This window comes from Chrysemys picta, chromosome 14, assembly GCF_011386835.1.
Source record: "Chrysemys picta bellii isolate R12L10 chromosome 14, ASM1138683v2, whole genome shotgun sequence".
NCBI classification, from domain to species: Eukaryota; Metazoa; Chordata; order Testudines; family Emydidae; genus Chrysemys; species Chrysemys picta.
The window spans coordinates 41,340,907-41,362,183 of NC_088804.1; the positions used below are offsets into that span (position 1 = coordinate 41,340,907).

The 21,277-nt window shown below is 57.0% G+C and overlaps 1 long non-coding RNA gene across 1 annotated transcript; it reads right to left on the minus strand.

Moving 5' to 3' along the window:
- Nucleotides 1-305: 305 nt before the first annotated feature.
- LOC101933688 (uncharacterized) lies at nt 306-20,358 on the minus strand. The gene is made up of 4 exons (XR_010592628.1): nt 19,558-20,358; nt 8,393-8,645; nt 6,124-6,747; nt 306-4,811 (listed from the first exon to the last, which is right to left on the minus strand). It is a non-coding gene; the product is annotated as an uncharacterized LOC101933688 (long non-coding RNA).
- Between the last annotated feature and the right edge of the window lie 919 nt (nt 20,359-21,277).

Genomic DNA, 21,277 nt, shown 5'->3' on the forward strand with positions numbered 1-21,277 from the left:
ACCTGGCATTGGTCACTGTCAGAAGACAGGATACTGGGCTAGATGGACCTTTGGTCTGACCCAGTCTGGCCGTTCTTATGCATTCCTGCAGGGGTGCGTGCAAACCTCACTTGGGCATCCCCACAGCTATGGCAATGGGGCTGCGCTGGGGTCAGTGAGAGTAGGATGGGGCCCGGTACTTCACGTCGATGGAGCAAGAGGTCACATCTGTTTTATAATATTACAATATTAGAAATATGTCCAGTTCCGTAGAATCTAACAGGATGCTCGTGTTACAATGGCTTTTGAATGGAATGACAGTGGAGCAGTTTCAGTGAGTTTTTAATAACTTCCTGTGTTTTGAAATCACATACACTTAACTGTGTAATTGTATCAAATGTACAGCTAATGTCCAAACCAGCGGTTCTCAACCTATTTACCACTGTGGGCCGCATATGCAGCTCTGCATGTGTTATGTGGGCCGCAGCCGCACAATAGATATACTATCTGTATGGCCCTGAGGATGTCACATGGGTCGCAGCTGTGTGCTGATTGGGCCACGGGATGAGACCCACTGGTCCAAACCATCTCTCGCCTCCCTTCGCTATGGGAGGACAAGCCCAGCGTGCAGCAGGAGAGAGATCGCCTCTATTGCGGCTCAGGGAGAATTAGCTGCTCCTCACAGGCTGGTAGTGCTGGGGGCTGGACCAGACGGAGCATAGAGAGGTGCCGGGGATGAAAGCATGTCAGAAAACGCCTGTGACAGTATGTCCGCAAAGTTACCTAGCATGACATCATGGCCAGCTCCACCATAGTCTGTGATGTCATAAAACAGAGGAGAATGACGTTTCTCATAGTAGTTTTCACACTTGTGAGTCCTGGTACTAAGTGACTCTATGTGCCACTGAGCTGGAAACCAGTGACTGTGTAGACACAATATCCGCTGTACCCAAAGCTTCCCCACCACCATTTGCCCCCGTCCTTCGCCCTGCTGTCCTTCTGGGGCTGAGTTCTCCTCCCAGCCCAGCGCTCAGCAGTCCAAACAATAGCTTGTGTGCTTCCCCTCTGCTCTCTCCAGACAGCATCGGGCTGCAGCCCAGGCCGCTCACAGGCCCAGCACAACCGTGCGATATACCGTCGTATGGGACCAGCAGTGATTCTGATGTCTGTGCCCCCGTTGCCCCAACAGCATCTCCTCTCGCCCCCCAGCACTGGAGAGCCCTCCCAGGCTCCCAGCCGCTTGCTTTGCTCAAGACGAGTGGTTTGTGGGTTACCGGTTGGGATTTTTTTTAACTACCTGTCAGACCTGGATTTTTTAATGATAGTGAAAATGAAACCGGTGCACAGATGTGAAGTGACAGCCAGCTGCAGGAGACAGACAAATTACCCCCCAACCCGTTCAAGACACCTACAGATTCCAAACAAACCGAGTCATCTTGGCTCACTCCGATGAGCAGGAGCCAGTGGGGGGCTTTGCAGCAAGCGGATCCGCTTCCTCCCCCAGTGCTGCCGAGATGCTGCTCCCTCAAACCAGCCACACGCTGCGCCGGCAGCTCTGCCTCCAGCGCCGCTGGCAAGAGCCTCTCCGAGGCGTTTGGCCCCCTGCCTACGAGGAAAACACCCACCTCCCGTCCGCCTGCAGGCGGCTCTGGCCAAGCCCCAGGGTGCCCTGCCCCCCAGTCCATCTGACTGCACCTCCCCGGCAGAGAGGCCTCCCCCAATGGCCTGGGATGGGAGAGAAGGAGTGTGACGAACTGGGACTGTTCTTACTGTGGTCTGTGAATGCTGACAGGGGAGTGTGGGTAGGATGGTCTGCATTGGGGGATGGGAGACTGGCCGAGGGAGAATACCTGAGCATGTAACATGAGAACCCAGGAAGGGGTTAGAGGCCAGGTGACACCTTGGCCCGGGAAACTGAACAAAAGCTAGAGAGAGAGTTCAGAGCTGGCTGGTGACCTGACTGGGAGGCAGACGGGGCTCTGACCTCCCAATGGGGATGTGGTGCCCCTGGGACCCCAAGATGGACCTAACTGAGGGGGTCCTGTTGTCTGTGCCTGCAAGACCTGTCTTGGACTGTGTTCCTGTCGTCTAAATAAACCTTCTGCTTTACTGGCTGGCTGAGAGTCATGGTGAATCGCAGGAAGCCGGGGGTGCAGGGCCTTGTGTCCCCCCACACTCCATGACAAGGAGAACTGAGGTTTCTCATCTGAATCTGCTGGGGATGAGCCCAGGGTCTGGAGCCGACCTGCACCAAGATGTGGAGCTGTTCAGGATCAGGCCTTGAGCGAGAGTGAGGGGAGACTGGAGAGCCGCTGGGAGGACTTCATCTTGCAGCCCCTCCTTCAACAGACCTTCCAGCCCATCCTATTAGCCCTCCAGGAGCACTGAGCGCTCTGGCCTGCCCCCTCGCCAGCACAGCCCTGGAGCTACTTGGCAATGCACCCTGACTCCTGCAGGTCAGGGGCACGCACCCCCCCGGCTTCCCCTCACCCCGCACCAGCGCCCTTCCACCTGCACGCCCGGGACTCCCTGCCACTCGCTCGGGAGAGCAGCAGCCCTGAACACGGAACGGAGAGAGCCTGTCCTCTCGTACCGGGGGAGTACGGGCAGGGAATTTCTCCCCCATCCTTCTTGTGCGGCTCAGTTACGTTCACAGCAGCCTTTCTGCCTTTTAAATGTGCTAAATGGAAACAAATGTAAATGTGGAGACACTTGGAACCTGTTAAAACAACATCCACCCTGACATCGTCAGGGTCTGTCCCCACTCCTCTAGGGGAAACTGTAAGGAGAAGGGGCAGAGAGGGGGGCCTAGGGGCTTGGCACAGGGTACAGAGCCTTTCCTCACTGGACTGCCAGTTTGGACCCCGTCCATGCTGGTGGTTCTGGGGTGGGGGTGGGAGCGTCCTCTCCTTCACTGCTGTTCTCCAGCTCCCGAGGAGACCCCTGCCAAGCAGCCAGAGCAGGGTCGGTGGATCTGAACATCAGAACAGTCACAGTGGGTCAGAGCAATGGTCCACCCAGCCCGGTGTCCTGTCTTCCAACAGCGGCCGGCGCCAGACGCTTCAGAGGGAATGACCAGAACAGGGCAATTATTGAGTGATCCATCCTCTGTCGTCCAGTCCCGGCTTCTGGCAGGTAGCGTTTTAGGGACACCCAGAGCATGGGGTTGCGTCCCTGACCGCCTTGGCCAATAGCCATCGATGGATCTGTCCTCCATGCACTCAGCTAGTTCTTTTTTGAACCCAGTTATACTTTTGGCCTTCACAACACAATCTGGCCCCCTATTTGCACAGTAGCTGGCACTGCCGGAGGAGCCCATTTCTCACCCACCATCTCCTTTTTACTGCATCTTTGTCCTTCATATTTCCCTGGCATTCTCTGGAGGAAGCCAGGAACTGGGCCCCTTCTAATGAACCTGGGAAGAGAATAGCACAGGAGCTGCAGAGAGACCCGGGGGCTGGGGCGGGGGGGGGGGGTGGCGGTGGGCCCTCCCCCGCCCTTCAGAGATCTTCCTTTTTGTGAGCTAGGGCTCTCCCAGCCTGGCACTCCCGGCTCCAGGCCTGACTGTGCCACCGTGATGGGACTAGCGAGAGGCTTTGGCAGTCCAGGCTGGGAACGAAGAGGATTGCACAGCACTTCTCCCACCTGGCCTGGCTCTAGCCAGAGCTATCAGCGTCCCACTTTCAGGAGAACTAAAATTCACTCGTTTTCTCTGCTGCTCCCCTTAACTCCCGCTCTCCGGTCCCAGGCCACGTGCTGCACACCGCACTTCATTCACTTTGGGGTCATTCCGTCGGGAGGCGCTCATTGATCACAGTGATGAGCGTGGGATGAATGGAGGGATGGTTAGATAGATAGATCTGCATCTTCATCTCCTGGCCTCCTCTCGGTATTGGATACCAGTAGGTAGCAGGATCCCTGGGAGTTGGAGGTTAGCTTAAGAAGCAGGAGATTTTATATTCCTTCCCAACCTCTTTTGGTTGACGTACGTACGATGATAACTCTGGAGGGTCAGGACCGGCTCCAACTTTTTTGCTGCCCCAAGCGGTGAAGAAAAACAACAACACCGGCTTGAGCTGCCGCCGAAGTGCCGCCGAAGAGGAAGAGAGGGTAGTGAGGGACCCGCCGCCGAATTGCCGCCAAAGACCCGGACGTGCCGCCCCAATAACGGACGGAGTGCCGCCCCTTTCTATTGGCCGCCCCAGGCACCTGCTTCCTTCGCTAGTGCCGGCCCTGTGGAGAGTCTTGTTATCTGTATAAATGTCCAGTCCCTCTAATACTTGTGAAGTTCTTGGCTTCACCGACATCCAGTGGCAGTGAGTTCCACAAGCTAATTAAACATGGGGCGAAAAGACTTTTGTTTTGCTCAGTTTGGACTTTCCACCCTTCGTGCTGATCATCTGTCCTTGTGCCAGGAAACGAGCAGAACCCCTGTGCTCAGCCCAGGAATCTCCAGTGCAGCTAGACTCTGGTCCCCTGGAGCTGCAGCCTTTCCTACAAATGCCCCTCTGTTGGGACTGGCCAGGAGGCAGCTCAGGCCTTCGGTTCCTGCACCCTATTCCCCCCCTCCCCCAAATACAGCTGGGCCTGAGCCCCTGGTAGGGACCGACTCTGCTGCCCTCTGTGCCTCCCCAAGTCACACCAGTTTGCTCGCAGTGTGTCACGTAGCTGACACCACCTTGGCCAGGCCTTGGTAATGAAGGAGTCACCGCGTGCCGGGTGATTGCAGATACCATGTTGGGCTGCAGGGTAGATTTAATTGATACCATGTAACCTTTGCATCCTGTCCCTCGTGCCGTTCGGAGCGCCTCGCCCGCTGCTCCAGATGGCACCTGCGAAAGAGTTAAGTCCGCTGTGATCAACAGCAAGAAGCAAGTGGTAAACAATTTTCCTCTCCCTCTGCTAAATTAATATGCAAATTCCAACCCTCTCCCCCCCCCACTCTCTCTTCCCCTGCTTCGAAATTAGCGAGGTAGAATGCTTGGACTAATTATGCATTCAAACGAGCAGGCTTCGTTAATGTGGCACTAAGAGGAGGCTGAAAATGATTGTGAGACGATGAAATTGAAATTCGAGCACGGCACTTCTAGTGCATCTGGAATCGCTCTTGCATGCCCCAGCAGATGTAACCCGACAGTGACCGCCAGCTCCTGCACACATACCTTTGCTCCGTGGGGTTTAGAGGGAAGGAAAGTAAATCCCGCGCTCCCCTGCCCCCCGCGACACACACTCTCTGTTTCGCGCTCTCTCACCTTCCTCTCCAAAAATAAAAACCCATTGTTCAAAAAAGCCCCTAACCCCGTGTTTGGGCTTTGGAAGATTAGCCAAGGTTGGCAGGGCGCCGTAAGCCCATGGAAAGCGTTTCCATGGAAATGGATGCGATAGCGAACGAAAGCCCGGGAGGTCACTTGATTTGGGCATAGATTTGGGGTGTCTGTCGGTCTGTCTGTCCTGGCTACTGCTGTGTTTGGAGGAGCCCTGCTCTGTCTGACGTGTCTCAGAGCCGGGGCTGATGTGGGGGTGCAGCAAAGGGCTGAGAACTGAAAGCACAGGAGTATCTGCATGGCCACTGCAGTGCTGTGGACGGTGGAATTGGATCTGGCAACATGGGGTGGAGGTGGGAGCAGCTTTTTGTATGCATGGCTCAGGAATTGGAGTTGAGTCTGTGGGAGGCAGCGTGGTCTAGTGGATAGGGCTCTGGACTGGGGCTCAGGAGATGTGGGTTCTCTGCCACTGGCCTGCTGTGTCACCTAGGGTGCTCTGTGCCTCTGTCCCCTCTCCTTTATCTGTCTTATGTAAGCTCTTAGAGACCGGGACTGGAACTGAGACTTGCTGTGCAGCCCCTAGCACGATGGGGCCACAATCTCAGTTTGGGGTCTCCAGACATTACTGAGATGCAAATAACAAAGGATGGTGATCGTCCCGGGTTCTGTGACCCTCCTTTCAGATCCCAGCTGTGAGCCCACTTCTCCTCATGGCTGGCCATCCCCGCCCGGCGTGCTGTCAGTCCGACTGTGAGTGCCTTGCGGGCAGGCCCTTGTGGTGTCGGGGTTTTGTAAAGCTCCGTGTATACGTATGGTGCCATATAAATAACGAATCACCGTTGCTTTCCCCTTCCCTGGATGCGCCCTGACTTATTCTCACCAGTTGCCTGTGCCGGCCTGAGCCATGACCCGCTGCCAAAGGAGCCGTTTGTGAAATTCCAGGAGGCCTTCATGCTCATTCCCACATCCCAGCAGGCTGTCTGAAGTGTCCCGGGCAATAGCTGAGCAACGATGGGTGTATCCCTGCAAGCCATAACCCGCCCTTCTCCCAGCACACTGCTAACTCCCTGGCCTGGTGCCGTGTGCTCACCACGTGTGCACCGTTGCACCCAGCTGGCCATGTGCGGAGAGAGACACTGCGCACTGCCGACTGGCTGTTGTAAGACATCCTCTGCCGGGGCCTCGGAGGTTCCTCCTACACCTCCCAGTGGGAGAGCCGAAATCCAGGAATATTCCTACGAGGAGGGGACGGTGCCTGGCCTGGCCTCTCAAGGGCAGTGTTTGCGAGCTCCCAACGCCAGCGGATGCTGATGCAGTTCAGTGTGCGCAGTGGGAGTGGGCGCACGGGGAGGAGGGCGGAGGCTCCCACCAGACTGCTGCGTAGCTATCCTACAAGCAGAGCGCTGTACTCTCTCGGCGGGAGAAATGGCATCCTCAGTGTGATGGACCCAGTGAGAGCCAGCGATGAACAGGGATCCCTTTGGGGCCAAGCTGCGGGCTGCATCTGCAGGGGATACCAAAACCATAGAGAACAATCAGTAACGAGAGCCGGGGGCTGAGAGACATAAGACACAAGTTGTTACCGGTGAGGGTAATTAACCATCCAGCAACTTACCAAGGGCTGCGGGGGGTTCCCCGCCACGGGAAAGGTCTAAAGCAAGGTCGGATGCTTTTCTAAAAGATCTGCTCTTATTCAAACAGGAAGGAATTCAGAGATGTCCCCGGCCTGAGTTATGTGGGAAGTCAGCCTAGAAGATGATCACAATGATCCCTTCTTGGCCGTATAATTGATGACTCAGTGAGCTTGTTTGGTCTTAAATAACTTAGGCATTGATGGACTTTAGCCCATTACCTCCCATTTTCACCCCTAGAGTGCTTTACAAACTTTATAGACAAAGAAATAATCCAATACCACCAAAATGCAGCAGCCTCTGGGGTGGGACATCAGCGGTTCAACCGCTCATGACAATGTTACTTAACACCCTAGGACAGGAAGCAAAGAAGAATCCAGTAGCCATTTGGAAATGACAGGAGCACGACCCCACTCTACCCCGAGCTCCAGTGCAGGGCAGGATGTAAGAAAGGGTGAAAGAAGGAAAGGGAAAACCAAGCTGAAAACACACATCCGCCATCAGAGACTGATGGGCTGTGTTAAATATTCATCAGACGCGAGGCTTTTACTGGAATCGTCCATTAAGATGTAATGTACACTTTGCAGCATGCTCCTAGCACCCAGGGCCTGGTGGTGTCAGACAGACAGACGGAAGCCAAGGGTGGAAGATGGATGGCCTAGAAGAGGCTGGAGATCCGTAAGCCGGCTGCATTGTTAGTAATCAATGAGGATCTACAGACTTTAGGTGGCTCAAGAGTCAGTAATAAATAGAGGAATAAATAGACAGGCAGATGAATAGCCCCCCAATACAGAGAGCCAGCGAGAGGAGGGAGGTGACCAGGCAAGGACGTGAGCCCCAGAGGAGGGAGAAATGGACCCACGGTCAGACCGTGGGCAATCAGAGAGTGACTAGGTGTGTGCCATTAGAGCACTGGGCAGGCTCACTTCTCCTGGGACGTGGCGGGAGCAGCAGGAAAGCCTCCCGGGAGGCGCTCACCCCCAGACAGACCGATAGGCACTTGGATACATGTGGGGCTGTGGACAGACACACGACATGCGGACACAAGCCCCCTGCGGGATCCAGCCCCAGAAGGGCAGTCTCCTCCTGCTCTGGCCCTGCCCCGCCCGACTGTCAGGGTTGGTAGTGGTGGTTCGTTTCCCCCTCTCGCTGGTATTTTTCCCCCTCTGACTATGATGCATGGCAGTGCTCATTCGGCATGCTGCCATGAATTCCAGCACAGCTGCTGCTCTCTCCCTCAAGGCATCTCGCTAATACTCAGCTTCAGAGCCTCTCAGCAAATTAACATCATTTGTTCTGCAGAACATGTTTTATTTCTACACTACATGCATAGCTTATTACTCCACGAGCAACTCGGGGAGGGCACCGGGGGCGGCAGCCCTTAGAGGCAAATCCAATGCCTGGGACATAAACCCCCTCCCCTACTCCATCCTCCTGCTCCCCAGTCTGGAGTGTGCAAGAGGAAATGAGTGAGATGCACAGGCATGGTCCCCATTGGGCTGGCTCTCATTTGCATACCTCTTCAAAGCTGGACGCTGCAGGTATTTTCTCTATGCACTGGGATGCTCCTTTGCGATTGGTAGAGCCCAGGACAGGAATGCAAGGAGCGGAGGCGCGGTGTGATCCAGATGCTAGCTGAGGCGAGGCTGGGGGTCAGTGCAGAAGACAGGCTGGTGTGACGGAGATGACTCTCCCCCTGGTGTTTGGACTGGACCAGATCTGGGGCCCAACTGCTCTTGACCCTGGCGTAGGCCTGGGGTGGGAGGAAAGCCTATGACAGAGCAAGAAGAGCGGATGAAGTTAAATGAGCCCTTGACTTCCTGCCTTGCCAGCAGCACTAAGGCGGGTTTTGGTGTGTGCTGTTTTGCAGACCTGCTGGCATCTAATTTCCTTTTCATGCTACCAGCGGATTGGAAAAAAAATCCCCGCTCTGTGGCATATGTTTTGATTAGCCGGCCGTTCCTTGCAATCCCCCACGGCCCCGGCCAGGCCCGGCTATTTATTCATGTACAGGGTGGGATTCCATACAGCCACTGTCCCGCAGAGCGCCGCAGCGGGACCCAGCACCGTCTCTTCTGGGACTCAGCCGCAGGGGGTGGATTCCAGCCCCCGCCGGCCACTTGGGGGAGGTGGGCTTAGGAATCTGATGGGAGCCAGCGCTGTTGCCACGGACCTAGATGAGGAGCATGAAAACTGAGTTCTCTGCGAGGGGAAGAACCAGGGAGCTCAGGACAGTCCCTGCAGGAGGGGCTGTGGCTCTGAACTGGGGCAGGAGGGGGCTGGGTTACATGGAATGGGGCAGGAGGGGGCCGGGAGCTATGGAACCTGAGGCAGGGGGTGGAACAAGGGGGACTGCAGAGAAATGGTGGGCCACAAAGAACCAGAACTAGCAGGGGCCCAGTCCAGGGGCAGGGGAAGCCCCCTTCCCTTCTGTTCTGCCCTCTCGCCGGGTGTATAAAACACGTCTCTTGTCCTGCACCCCTTCACTGGAGACCCGATCACCCTGAATAGTGCCCTGTCCCATCTTGGCTTGGCTGGAGCTTGCAGAACGGACGAGTCTAGTGGCTACAGCAGCGGTCTGGGAATTAGGAGAGCTGGATTGTTCTGTTCGCAGTCCTGCCTGAGTAAGGACCGTGGCGTCCGGCTCTACGTCTGTGAGAACATGACCCAGTCTCTCTGCTCCTGTCCGCGCCATAGGCTACGGCCCACGTGCTGCCCCGCCAGCGGGTGTCTGTAGTCCACACCGCGACGCTGAGGACTGTCAGGCAGAGGGATGCGTGGGCAGAGCACTCTGCCTGGCTCTAGCTATCCCGGTGTTCCTAGCCAGCCAGCCAGCCAGTTAGTCCTGTGGCCGGACAGCAGCACGGTCTCTGCAGCGTGGGGAGAGTCTGTGGGGAATTCAGGAGCATTGCAAAGGAGATGGGATTTTAGATTTCGAGTAGAGTCCTGGGGCCTGATCCTGATCTGACCCAGGTGTAAATCTGGAGTAACTCCGCTGGGATCAGAGGAGGAACCCAGCGTGAAGCCAGGGCTGGTGAGATCCAAATCAGGGCTATGGCAAAGACCCCCAGGATTAGGGGATCTGCATCTACGCAGAGCTGCGTGAATAATAGATATCTGGTTCACTGGCCAAACCAAAACACTGGGGAAAAATTGCTTCAGCTCAACCCAAAACAAACACAAACGGGGCATTGTCAGAGGAACAAGCCGCCTCCTCCGCGCCCCTGGTTTGATTGACTCCTCTTGTCAATCTAGCCTGAAAAAACCAGGGGCTTTGGCTGAAACTATTCAGCCATTTTATGTCGACTTCGCAGATCATTTTGGTCGATTCAAAATGGCATTTCTGGTTGAATAAACCATTGATCCAAAGGCGTTAGCCCAGCAGCATGTCTGAGCCCTGTTGGACCTGCCTGGGCAGGTTTGCTCCCTACTGCCCGGTCGCTGGGGCTGGGGTTTGAACTGTGAGGGAGAGCTGGCTGCCCCCACGGGCCGGGAGATTTGCCAGGTGGATTTTGCTGACAATCAGCCCCTAGTTTCGCTCCCAGCTTCATCCCATGATTCCTGGGCACCCCCCCGCCCGTTGGGTTGGGCTGGTGATGCATCTCAGTGCAGACGCTGATCCCATGGCCCGCTCGGCCGTCACGCAGCAGCCAGGGACGGAGCTCACTCTTCAGCCAGCCCTCCAGCCTCGGGGTCCTTCTCCTTGTCCTCTCTGGATGCCAGGAGCTTTCCAGGGGAAAGCAGGTGTCCAGAACCAAGCACAGTGTTTCTGGGGGGGCAGATGCTGGGGCTCCACCCCAGAATTGCCTGGTGCCCGCTGGGATTGGCGGAGGAGCCTGCCCACTGCCCTACCTCTGAGGTGGGAGGAGGAGCACCAGTGATGGGGGCTGACTTCCTTGGGGTGGGGTGGGGAGCAGGGCTCGGGGGGTGGGGAGGCCATAGCTGCGCTGGAATGAAGAGCCTGGGGAGACCAAGGGTCTTGTCTCAAAGGGGTCACTAACGAAGCTGCCCTGCATGGTGACGCAGTGGCTGCAGCAGAATTAGTGCCTGGTCATTGTCTAGCTAATCAATGTCATCGCATGTGTTTTTAATGTGCCCATCACCATAGGATCTAGCCCCCGTTTAGGTTTCACGCTCCCCCTCGCTCTCCGCACCTGCCAAAGCACTGCAGCGCTGTCCCATCAGCCCCCAAGTTCCTCTCCTGATCGCTCTCCCGGGGGCGCGCCCCGGTGCTGGGCCTGATCCTGCGACGTGCTGAGTGCCCTCGGCTGCAGTTGGCTGCAGTGGGCGAGGAGGGCGCTCGTTGTGGGCAGGGTGGAGCTCTGGTGGGTGAGGAGCTCTGGATCAGCTGGGCACAGGGGCAGCCCAGCTCCCCACCGCCTCTGCCAGGCCTGGCTCCCTCGCTGCCCCCAAGTCCTTTCCTTCCCCTGATCTAATTATTATTCCTGGCCTATGAGACCGGGAGATTGGCGCAGCAATTACAGGGCCATTAACAGCCATCTCTCCGTGGTGACAGGTATGAGGGAGAGCTTCAGAGCTGAGCTCCGGTGCTGCCGTCACCTGATCAGAGGCTGATTAATGCCTTCTGAATTGAAGTTAATTATCTCCGAGCAGGGAGAGCGGGAGAGGCACCAAGCCGTGGCCAGCCACTCAGTCACTAGCAGAGAGCAGGCCGGCCGCTAACCCCTCGTCCCTAGCACAAGGGGCCCTGCCTGCCGCCCTGGGCCATAGAAAAGCCACGATGCTCGAAAGCAACTTTGTGATTTTGGGGCCTACACTTCTGAGGTGCCCAATTGAGACTGTGCTGGGGTGTCTACCCCACCCAGGACTGGAAGGGGTTAAGGTGGCCAGCGAGGCCCATGAACGCCACAGGCTGCACCTGGAGGGAGTGTCAGGGAACAGGGAATTGACTACAAGCAGGTTCAGCTGGGCAGGAACAGGCGAGGCCTGTAACAGCAACCACAGACAGGGCTGCTGCAGTGGGAAAGGGCAGCCACGCCCCGGGAAGAAGGAGTAGGAGCTGGTACTCCCAGAGAAAGAGGGGAACCAGGAGAGTAGGCAGCAGTCCAGGGAAGGAGCAGTGAGGGCTGGGAGAGTAAAAGCCCAGAGCTGCTGGGTTGAGGGTCCCGGCACTGGAACCCGGAGTAGAGGGCAGGCCCGGGTTCCCCGACCCCTCACTGGGGAAGTGGCACCAGCAGGGCAGTGAACTGGGGGAGTGACAGAGACTGTGAAGGACAGTACCCCAGAAGGGGGGGGATGCTGAGCGACCGGGCCCCAGGGCAGAGTCACAAAGAGGACGCTGCATTCCCTGGAGTGAGAGGGGGCTGCAGACCAGGGAGAGGGACGGAATGACGGCGTGCAAACCGCGGATGGGGATGTCAGCCTCAAGAGCTAATCCCCACAGTGACCAGGAGGAGGCGCCAGGGCACCGGTGAGTGGAGGGGTCTGATTTACAGCCAGGGCTGAGCCCCCGCCCTTCCAAAGCAGGGCCCTGGAAGGTCTCACCTCTGAAAACTTGGGCAATCAAATGTAAAGTTCTACAGAAACATTCCCTTGGCCAGCAGCCAGGGTTCTTCCGGGGGTCTTCATCCAGCCTGTCATGCAGACACTGCTAGGTCCTGTCTAGCAACCTGGGCTGTGTTAGAGTCAGACTCTAAGACCTTCACTCGCGTAGCCTGAACTATCCAGGTGTCCCCGCTGACTGCGGGGGGCTACTCCTGGAGGAAAGGACTCTTCCGTGTGAGTCCGTGTGTCACAGCCTGGCCCTTGTGCCAGTGTGACAAACACCCGGTGTAATAACTGGACCCATGTGCTTTGGAGAGAGTCTGGTGGGATGAGCAGAGGGCAGTGTGCCAGCCTGGGTGGGTACGGACACACTTTACATCTCCCCCAGCTCATCCAACCAAACCATGTAGGTTTGTGTTAAAAAAATAAGATGCAAGACTGGGTAGAAATACAAGGGGGCTGTTGTCATTTCCGTAGAACAAGCCGGCGCTGCTCACGGGAGTTACCTTCCCAACAGGCACTGGGGAGAATTCTGGGACGTTCACCTGGAACTATCCACATTTCTCTGAATCGTTGTGTGGACTTGCCATAGCCGCATTGTCCTGCGCCGGGGAGCGGATAAAGCGGCTAGCCGCTGACACCCACAGCCCAGTTTCAAACTCTCTGTGTTCGGGTGGGTCAAAGCAAAGGCAGGAAATCACTGCAGTGGGAGGAAAAAGGCACCACGGTGAACTTCTGGGAAAGTACGTCTGGTTCCCAGCCACTGCTCTGTGGTTCTCCCGCTGGTACGCCCGGCTCCTAGGATGCCCTTTGCTCAGTATCTACCCAGGGTGTAAGGACTGTAGGGTTTGGTCTGCGCTGCAGGTGAGGGAACCAAGTGAGGTCAGGCAGGGGACTGCCGGGAGCCAGGAGAGGCCCAGCGGAAGTGGACGAAAGTAGCGGGTGATGTTGGGAGCCGGACGAGAAGGGGACTCCCTCGCACAGGGCAGAGCTGTGGGGCAGTGAGGAGACTAAGGGTTATGAATCACTGGCGTTTTGGGCCTCGCACCTTGGCCGGTCTCTCTCTGTTTAATGAGAAGCTGCTGCGCTGGGGCCCGGTGTGCCGCTGACCATCGTGTTCTGCGTGAGCTGACCCACTGGAGCACTTCTGAGGCTGCAGGTGGTTCTGAGGGTTGGGAGCCGGCGGAGAGGGCATGCCCAGCCTTGGTAGCTGCCAGGCTCAGGTGCACACAGCTGGCGAGGACATGGGCACGCGCAGCTGGTGTCCCTGAGATCTTAGCCTGGTAAACTGGGACAGCTTCCTGCAAAGGCTGGGGAAGTGCTGGCCGGGGAAATGGGGAGGGGGAGGCAGGCGAGCGCACGGAGCATTGTATAGCTGTGTGGCCATCTAGCTTTCAGCCGCAGGTAAACCCAGCCACCAGAGAAGGCCTTGACAGCAATGCAGTCTGGGTCTGACAATCACCAGGCGTGGCTTTGAAATAACGGAAACTTCAGGTGGGAATACACCGTCTCCCTGTGCTAATCAGTCAGACTCTACCTGTTCTGGCAAGGGTCAGAAATAGTTTGTAATCCAGATCCATGAAGACACCTGGTACCAATCCCATGAAGAATCTAATGGAGAGGAGTGTGGTTCCCCCTGTGCCTCAGTTTCCCCACCCACTCTTTGTTCTGTTTTGTCTATTTAGATGATAAGACTCCCTCTAGGTGTTTGGCATCCCCATGCGCTAGGTGCTGTACAATCTCAGGGCACCGCTGTACTACAAATAATAACCAAAAGACGTTAACTTTAGAAGAACTTTTCTCCAAAACCCCTAAAATCAGCTCAGGCCAGTAAAGTGCAGCAGGTTCCGCCCATGGGGTGATCCAAGCCTTTGCTCTCCTCCAGCGAAAGAGACGGGCCCCTAAGAACGGTCTCCCCCGCCGCCCCAGTTCTGGCTGTCGTTTTGTCTGACCCAGTGGGCGGTTCTGCCCGGCTCCTGGCCGGTCGGGTGAAAGCCTGTTCGGTCGGGCGCTGCGTTACAGCTGCCGGAGGCTGTTGCCTAATGGCCATTTTGCAGCCATGCTGATTTCACCTGGTGAAAGCATCAGAAACGGAAACTGTCTTTTGGGGGCTTTGGAAGTTGAGCCCAAGGCCTTGGTTACCCTGCAAGTGGAGGTGCTGACGGAGGTAGCTCTGACATTTGCTCGACCAGCTCGTGGGAGGGGGGCAGAGCTTCCCGGCCCTCCTTCCTGCCCATTTTGGATGGTCAGTGTCCAAAGACAGCTGCTGTAGTATCCCTGGTTGCAGAGAAAAAGCTGAAACTCTTGAACAGCCGGGAAGCTATGTAACACAGCCTAGGTCTGACGGTCAGACATTGCCCAGGTGCCAGGGTTACGTGCGGAAGCCGATATTCCAGTTTGGTTTCAGATTGTCTTGTATTTTTGGTCCAGACATTGGAAACTAAGGCAGAAATAGGCGTCCTCCCTCGAACCCCAGCTTCCAGCTGTGAAACCTTGGCCCTGCCAGATCTGGTAGGCGCATCAGATGCTTGCGACAGGAATGGCTGAGGCGACGGGGGCACGGCTGCAGGAACCCGCCGCGTAGTACACACACTGAGCACCAGCTACATTCATTCTGTGGCCCCCACTGCTAAGCGCTGGTCCCATGAACAGCATCTCCCTGCCCCCGCGGCATTCGGTACAGGTGCTGCCGCTGCCGGAGACAGAAACCGCACTAGATGGACCAATGGTGTGATGACACCGGGCAGATCCTGCGTAACTACAGTGTGTCCATGGCCATGAGGCAGGTACCATGTATTGCCAGCCTTGGCAAGCTGACTGGCAGGCTGGCACAGACATTCCCTGCCCCACTCACTGAGCGGCCACTTTCCCTCTGGCCCGTCTCTGCTAAGGCAGCCATTGGATGTCTGATGCGTTGGTTCAAACGCTCCCTCGGGTGACAGAAAAGGAAGAGGAGGACTGTCAGACAGCTGACCGCCCTCGCCAGGAGGAGATGAGCATCCGTGTCCCAGCACAGAGGGCGGGAGCATTGGCGAAGGGCAGCAGCGTGCTGCCAGTTTGCCTGAGCCCAGGAGAAAGGCGACCACTCCCTGCTGGTTCGGGAGCCGGCTCGCACCGTGGGGCTGGTGGCTTTGTGGGAATGCGGTGCCCACGGGGCTGGGCTCCACGGGGTGGGAAGCTGCAGAAGGCTTTCATGTCAAAAGGCAGAGAGTCGCTCTGAATATTTCATTAGCAGAGCAATGTGGTGTGCTGCAGAGAACATCTGGCTGGAGTCTCTGGAGACCTCCCGCTTTGTGCAGGAAGCAGGAACTGTGAAATATGGAAGGAAAAAGGAGAGAGAAGGAGGAGGTGGAGGGGGAAGGGGGAAAGACCCTGGGGCCCCCTCAGCGCTGCTGCCGGGATCCCCTTCCATTCCCTATTACCTAGTGCGGCTCTGCTTCCCCAGGTACTTCCCATGGAGATCTGCGGGAAGGAGCTGCAGCTTGTTGTGGTTTTCCCTGAAAAATGGATGACTCTGGAAGCCACCCGCGTGATCGCTGCCTGAGGGCAACCGCTGCCCGACACCTCCACAGCAGGGCTCAGACCATGGGGGGTGCGGCCTCCCCCAGGGGATCAGCTCATTAGTCCAGCGTGGGGGGCGCAAGAAGAGGACAGGAGGGAGAGGTGGCAGCTCTCCGTGTTTGGGGCGTCGTAGGTGCTCCCAGCTTGAGTGAAGACTTTTCTCAGCCAGCTCCATGGGACCTGGTCCAGGGCAGGGGTCCCTGTCAGACCATCCGCCTGTTCTGAGGTGCTCATTGCTCATCTAGGAAATGCCTGAAAGGGGGCACTGGAGACACCAGCCGTGTGTGCGTGCGGGGGTCAGGCACTGCCCTGGGTGGGACAACCGACACGTATGGGAGTCCTGCGGGGCCAGCAGTGGTAGGGGGCAGGTGAGGAGAGGCCAAGGAAAGTGTGTGTGGGGGGGTATAATGGGATTCTGGCTGGCCATGGGGCTGGCCAGTTCAGCAAGGCCCCTGAGCTGGACGTTGGACATCCAGGGGGACAGAGTCTGATGGGCCTATCTCTGGGAGATTGCTGGGGGAACGGGTAGGGCAGAGAAGGGGGAGGGGACGCATTCCTGCTTCTCAGCGTGCCTGCTCTCTGTACGTGGCTCCCACCCAGACCTGAGCGCAGGCTGGAGCATGGTTCCCTGGCTCTCTGTGCTGGGACGCCCCAGGGGCTGAGCGCTGGGAGCTGTATGGCCTCTGGCTCTGAGCACTGGAAGGCTCTGTCCCCGCTGAGTGTGGGGGATGCCGACGTGCCTGTCTCCCCACAGCATCGCTGGGCGCATGTGAACACCCCAGGGAACCTCTTCCCGCTCCACTGCCTCCCTCTGGAGCACTCCCATGCCCGAGCGCTGCACTTGGCCCAGGGCAGCGCGGGGAGGGCATGCCACACAGCTTTCTCCCACCAGACGTAAGCCTGCAACAGGAAGGGTCGCTCCTATTAGCTACGCTTCTCTGCCTACCCGGGGGGCTTTTAAATAGTCTCCCGTCAGCCCTCATGTCTCTTCCTGTGTCTTGCTCCTTGTGGCGTCTTGTCCTTGTATTAGCGAGAGTGCTCGTCGGGCCTGTCTCTGGTGGTGCGTACGTACAGCGCCTGGCGCAACGGGGCCTCGCCTCCGACGGGGGCATTTAAGCCAGATCCTCCACTGTGTTTAGGCACCAACCACCCACTGAAATCAATGGGACCCGGCCTGCTGCTTGAAAGCAATGGGAGTTTGAGGAGCTGGCCCTTAGATGCTAGCACAACCCCAGGATTAAATAAGAGGAATAGATTTGTATGATGCATCGACGCTCGCTGGGCCTGGGAGAGGCTGTGCTTAGCAGCGTGTCCCTCTCCCTTCCCCGCAGAGCTGGGGATGCCCCCTGGGGCTGCGTCTCTCTTCCCCCAGAATAAACGCTTAGCATCCTAGGTCTGGGCCCGTGTTTCGAACCGGTCTCTCTGCAAAGCTCCGAGTCCCCGGCTGGTCCTGGACCATTCTGGCTGGTGGGGGTGGCGCCCGAAGACGGTTGGCTCTGGGAGACTGGTCGTGTAGGAAAAATGAATGAATCCTTAGGCACAAAGAAAGACAAAAGTGTGGGCCGTGCACACCCCGGCGGCACATAATCACTATTCCCCTAGCAGGTGTCCAGCGCGTGCTACACCAGACAGGCGTTTGCTGTCCCACCGGGGAGAACAGAGTCATTGAAATCTCTTCGGTGAGCAGGTCAGGTTTTGTTATTCGGTTCTCCCGTTAGTTGTCCTTGAAGCTTATTCTTACAGGACCTGATCCCAAGTCCCTGGAAGTCAAACCAAGCCTTTTCCATGGCTGTGAGTGGGCTTTGGACAGGGCTATTTCGGTATCCGCCATTTGACTCTACAGTATCCTTGGCTTGTTACTGGCCCACGATGCGGTACTGAAGGAGACCCCAGCACTGCTGCAAACCCACTAAACAATGCGCTCCATTAGGGACTCTCCTTCCCACTGAGAACAATGGGAGCTGCTTGGACGACTGGTTGCCCCCGCCCCCCCTCAGATTCCATGTCAAGAAAGAAACCTACTCCTGGTATGTTCAGTGGTGGGGAGAACATTTATTTGACACCCTGGTTAGTTGTCGTCAATGTCTCCGTAATCCCCTCTCTGCTTCCCGCAAGTCCGCTCGGCCAGAGCAGAGCTAGAGAATTGGCCAAAACTAATCACCTGGCACATGAACCAATTTCCTTTCCAAAAAACATATCAAATCAGCAACCCCCTGGGGCGTGGTTTTAGCCCCTGCTCAGCAACACCAGAAATCTGTCTTTGGCCCGAGAAGTCGTAGGCTGTCGTGAGTCAAAGACTCGAGGGAGTAGTGTGGATGGACTGGTGTAATACTGGAGTCGCTCCGGTGATGTGACTCCGGATGTACATGGGCACTGCTAGCAGCAGAACTTGGCTCAGTGCCTCCCATCGTTTAACAGATTTCCCTGCAATTCAGCTCCAGTTTTTCCCTATCATCTGAAAACCCAAGTGCTCAGATAGGCCGAATGGGTTTCTCTTCTGCTCAACTCCCCGCTTGTGAACAGCCCAGAGCCCAGTCTCCCGCCAGCTTCCGGGACACTGCGTTTTTCCTGTGGAGCGGGATCACTACAGCCAACCCAGGCCAGGCTGGGGGCCGTGTGCCCTCCCTACACCCAGCATTAGTTGTGCGGGACTTGGCACCTGGCGCTTGCCTCAGCCTCACGCGGGGTGTAAAGCCGACCTCCATTGAATAGGTTCCAAGCATTTTATTGACAGAGTCCTGTTTCCATGCCTTCCGCACTTGGCTGCGGGTCTGATTTTACGAATGCAGGGAAAGTCTCATAACCGAGAGGGGGGTGGTTTTCCTCTTGCCCCCAGCGCCCCCTCACTCTGCCTGCCCCGCCAGTTAGAGCCGTCGCGTGCCAAGGCAAGGAAAAAGAAACTGTTCTCCCCCAAAAACCTTGGGAGTGTTTCTGAGCTGCACAAGAAGCAGAGGAAGAAAACCCCGGTTGGAGCTGTTCACGCAGTGATCAGCTGGGCTGGCACTTCCAGGCCAGCGTGTTGTGCTGCATATGAAACAGCTCTCCTTAACATGAACAGGGCACCACTATATCTGTAACCCCACCACCACTACCACCTGCTGCAAAGCCGGGCGAGAACCCCACCCCAGGCTGTAGTTTAAAACAAATGCCTTGGCCCCCAATACCGGGCTGGCCTGTGCAGTGAGGCACCTGCCTTCCAAGCCCCTCAGACAGACAATGCCTGTTTCTAGACCCCCGCCCGCTCAGCGCAAAGCGGCTGTGAAATGCATCTCCCCGAGAAACCCCGGCCGGAGAAGCAGGCCCCACACCGGCAAGTTCTCCAAGGGCTCATCCCACGACCCAGGCTTCGTCAAAGCCAGAGCAGGGCAGCAAATGCCAGCGTGGGGTGAGGGGCATCACGGGGCTAGAGCCCAATCTAGTGAGATGAGACACACCGCTGTGTGAGCGCACACCCCGACATGCCCCCACATACGGACGCAGGCTAACATACCGTCGCATGCTCAGAGACACGCTACACACACACCACGCTACAACTCGGGTGTGCCCGCACACAAATATTCATGCAGCACACACCGACACACCCGGAGATTTCGTCGCTTTAAAATGAAGACAAGTACCTTTTTCCTCTCCCCATTCGCCGTCTGCTACCTGTCCTGCCTCTGCCAATTTGTCTGTCTGTTTTTCTCTCTCTCTCCCGCATTGCCTGCTCTCTGCAGCCCGTCCTCCATGGCACCTCTGCCAACTCAGCCACCGCCTGCTTCGAGAGGGGCTGCCAGCTTCTTTTCCGCTCCGTGTGGCGTTTTTTTTTTTTTGGCCCCATGCTGCCTGCTGGCATTCTGGCACCTCGCCGCTCCGTCGATGGCATGTGTCCATTTTTTTCCCTTCACGATCTATCCTCCCCAGCCTCTCTTCGTTGCCTCCGGAGCGCCTGTAGTGCCAGCTCTCAGGGAAATTGGCAGGGAACGAGCCGGAGTAGTGAGCCTCTCAGCAGATGATTGTAGCCACACTTAAAACAAAAAACAGGAGCCCACACAACACACAAACAGCCCTTCTGCTAGGAACAAACGCTGGCAAAGGGGTTGGGGGGCCGCAGGGGGCTGCATCGGGGTTGGCAGCCGCTCTCCAGAAAGGAGCAACTCCATCACTTCCTCCTGCGCGTGCCAAAAAAAAAATTCATAACAGAGGGTTTGGGATTTGTTTCACACATCTGAGCCTCCTGAGTGGGGGGGATCGGTAGGGCCCCCCCGTTTCTTCGCCAGGTCCTGCTTCACATCCTCTCCCTGCTGCCTCTCGGTCCTTCCCCCCGGCATAGGGGCCACAGGAACCTGCTGCCTCCCCGAGATGTCACAGAGTTCGCTCTCGTCCCCCCACCTCCGCAAGGAGAAAAAGGCTCCAGGAATCACAGCCTGATCCCAGGCTATTTGCACAAACAAGCCTCGGTCTTGATGCATTTCAACAGGAACTCCCCAAGACACACCCCCTTACCCAGCATCCCCCTCTGCCTCAGGTTTAGAAGGACCTTGGCAAATTGGGAAGGGGAAAGTGGAGGAGGGACATCCTATTTAAGGGTTTGGGTGGCTCACAAATGTTTCACCAGCCCGGCCCTCGAAGGTCCTCTCGGAACATGGGATGAGTCCTGCTGGAACAGACCTTTGTGCCCTCAGGCCAGCCTTCGGCAGTGGCCAATAATTGTTGCTTCAAAGAAAAGTGAAAAGCACCCGTTACGCACCTGCCAGTTGTGCAGTGCTGCCCGTGGGATGGAGATTCTCCCCTTAGCCCTTGGAGGAGGGATCAGCTTGCGCCCGGACGCGCGAGGTTTGGCTCGTATTGTCTCCGAGCCCTGGGGGAGGAGTTGAAAGTGGCGAACGGTATGAGAGGGGATGTCCCGAGAGGTCTAGTGAGCACTTGTCCATCTGCCAAAATCTCTTCTACGCTTGGTGCAAACACGTCCCCCAGCTCTGAACCAAAGACCCTGACTCCGATCTCATAAATCCAGAGCAATTGCTGGGAACTCAGCAAAGGCACCCTAGGGGAACATCCAGGTGTGTGACATCAAGTCTCGAGTGCTCCAGATGTGGCTGGCTGGTGGGACTGGAGGAGTTCTGCCCCTGGCAGCAGGGTCCCGGCAGAAAAGATCATGGACTACTCTTTGCCGCTGTCATGGTGTATCGTTTCTGCCACAGCAGTACCCAGAGGCCCCGATCAGGATTGGGGCTCCACTGTGCAAGGCGCTGTACGCACCGAGAGCTAGACAGGGCCCAGGGCCCAAAAGGAAATAGCCAATGAAATGATAGGAGGGAGCAGGGAGGGCTGCGGAGAAGGGCACTGAGGGGTCAG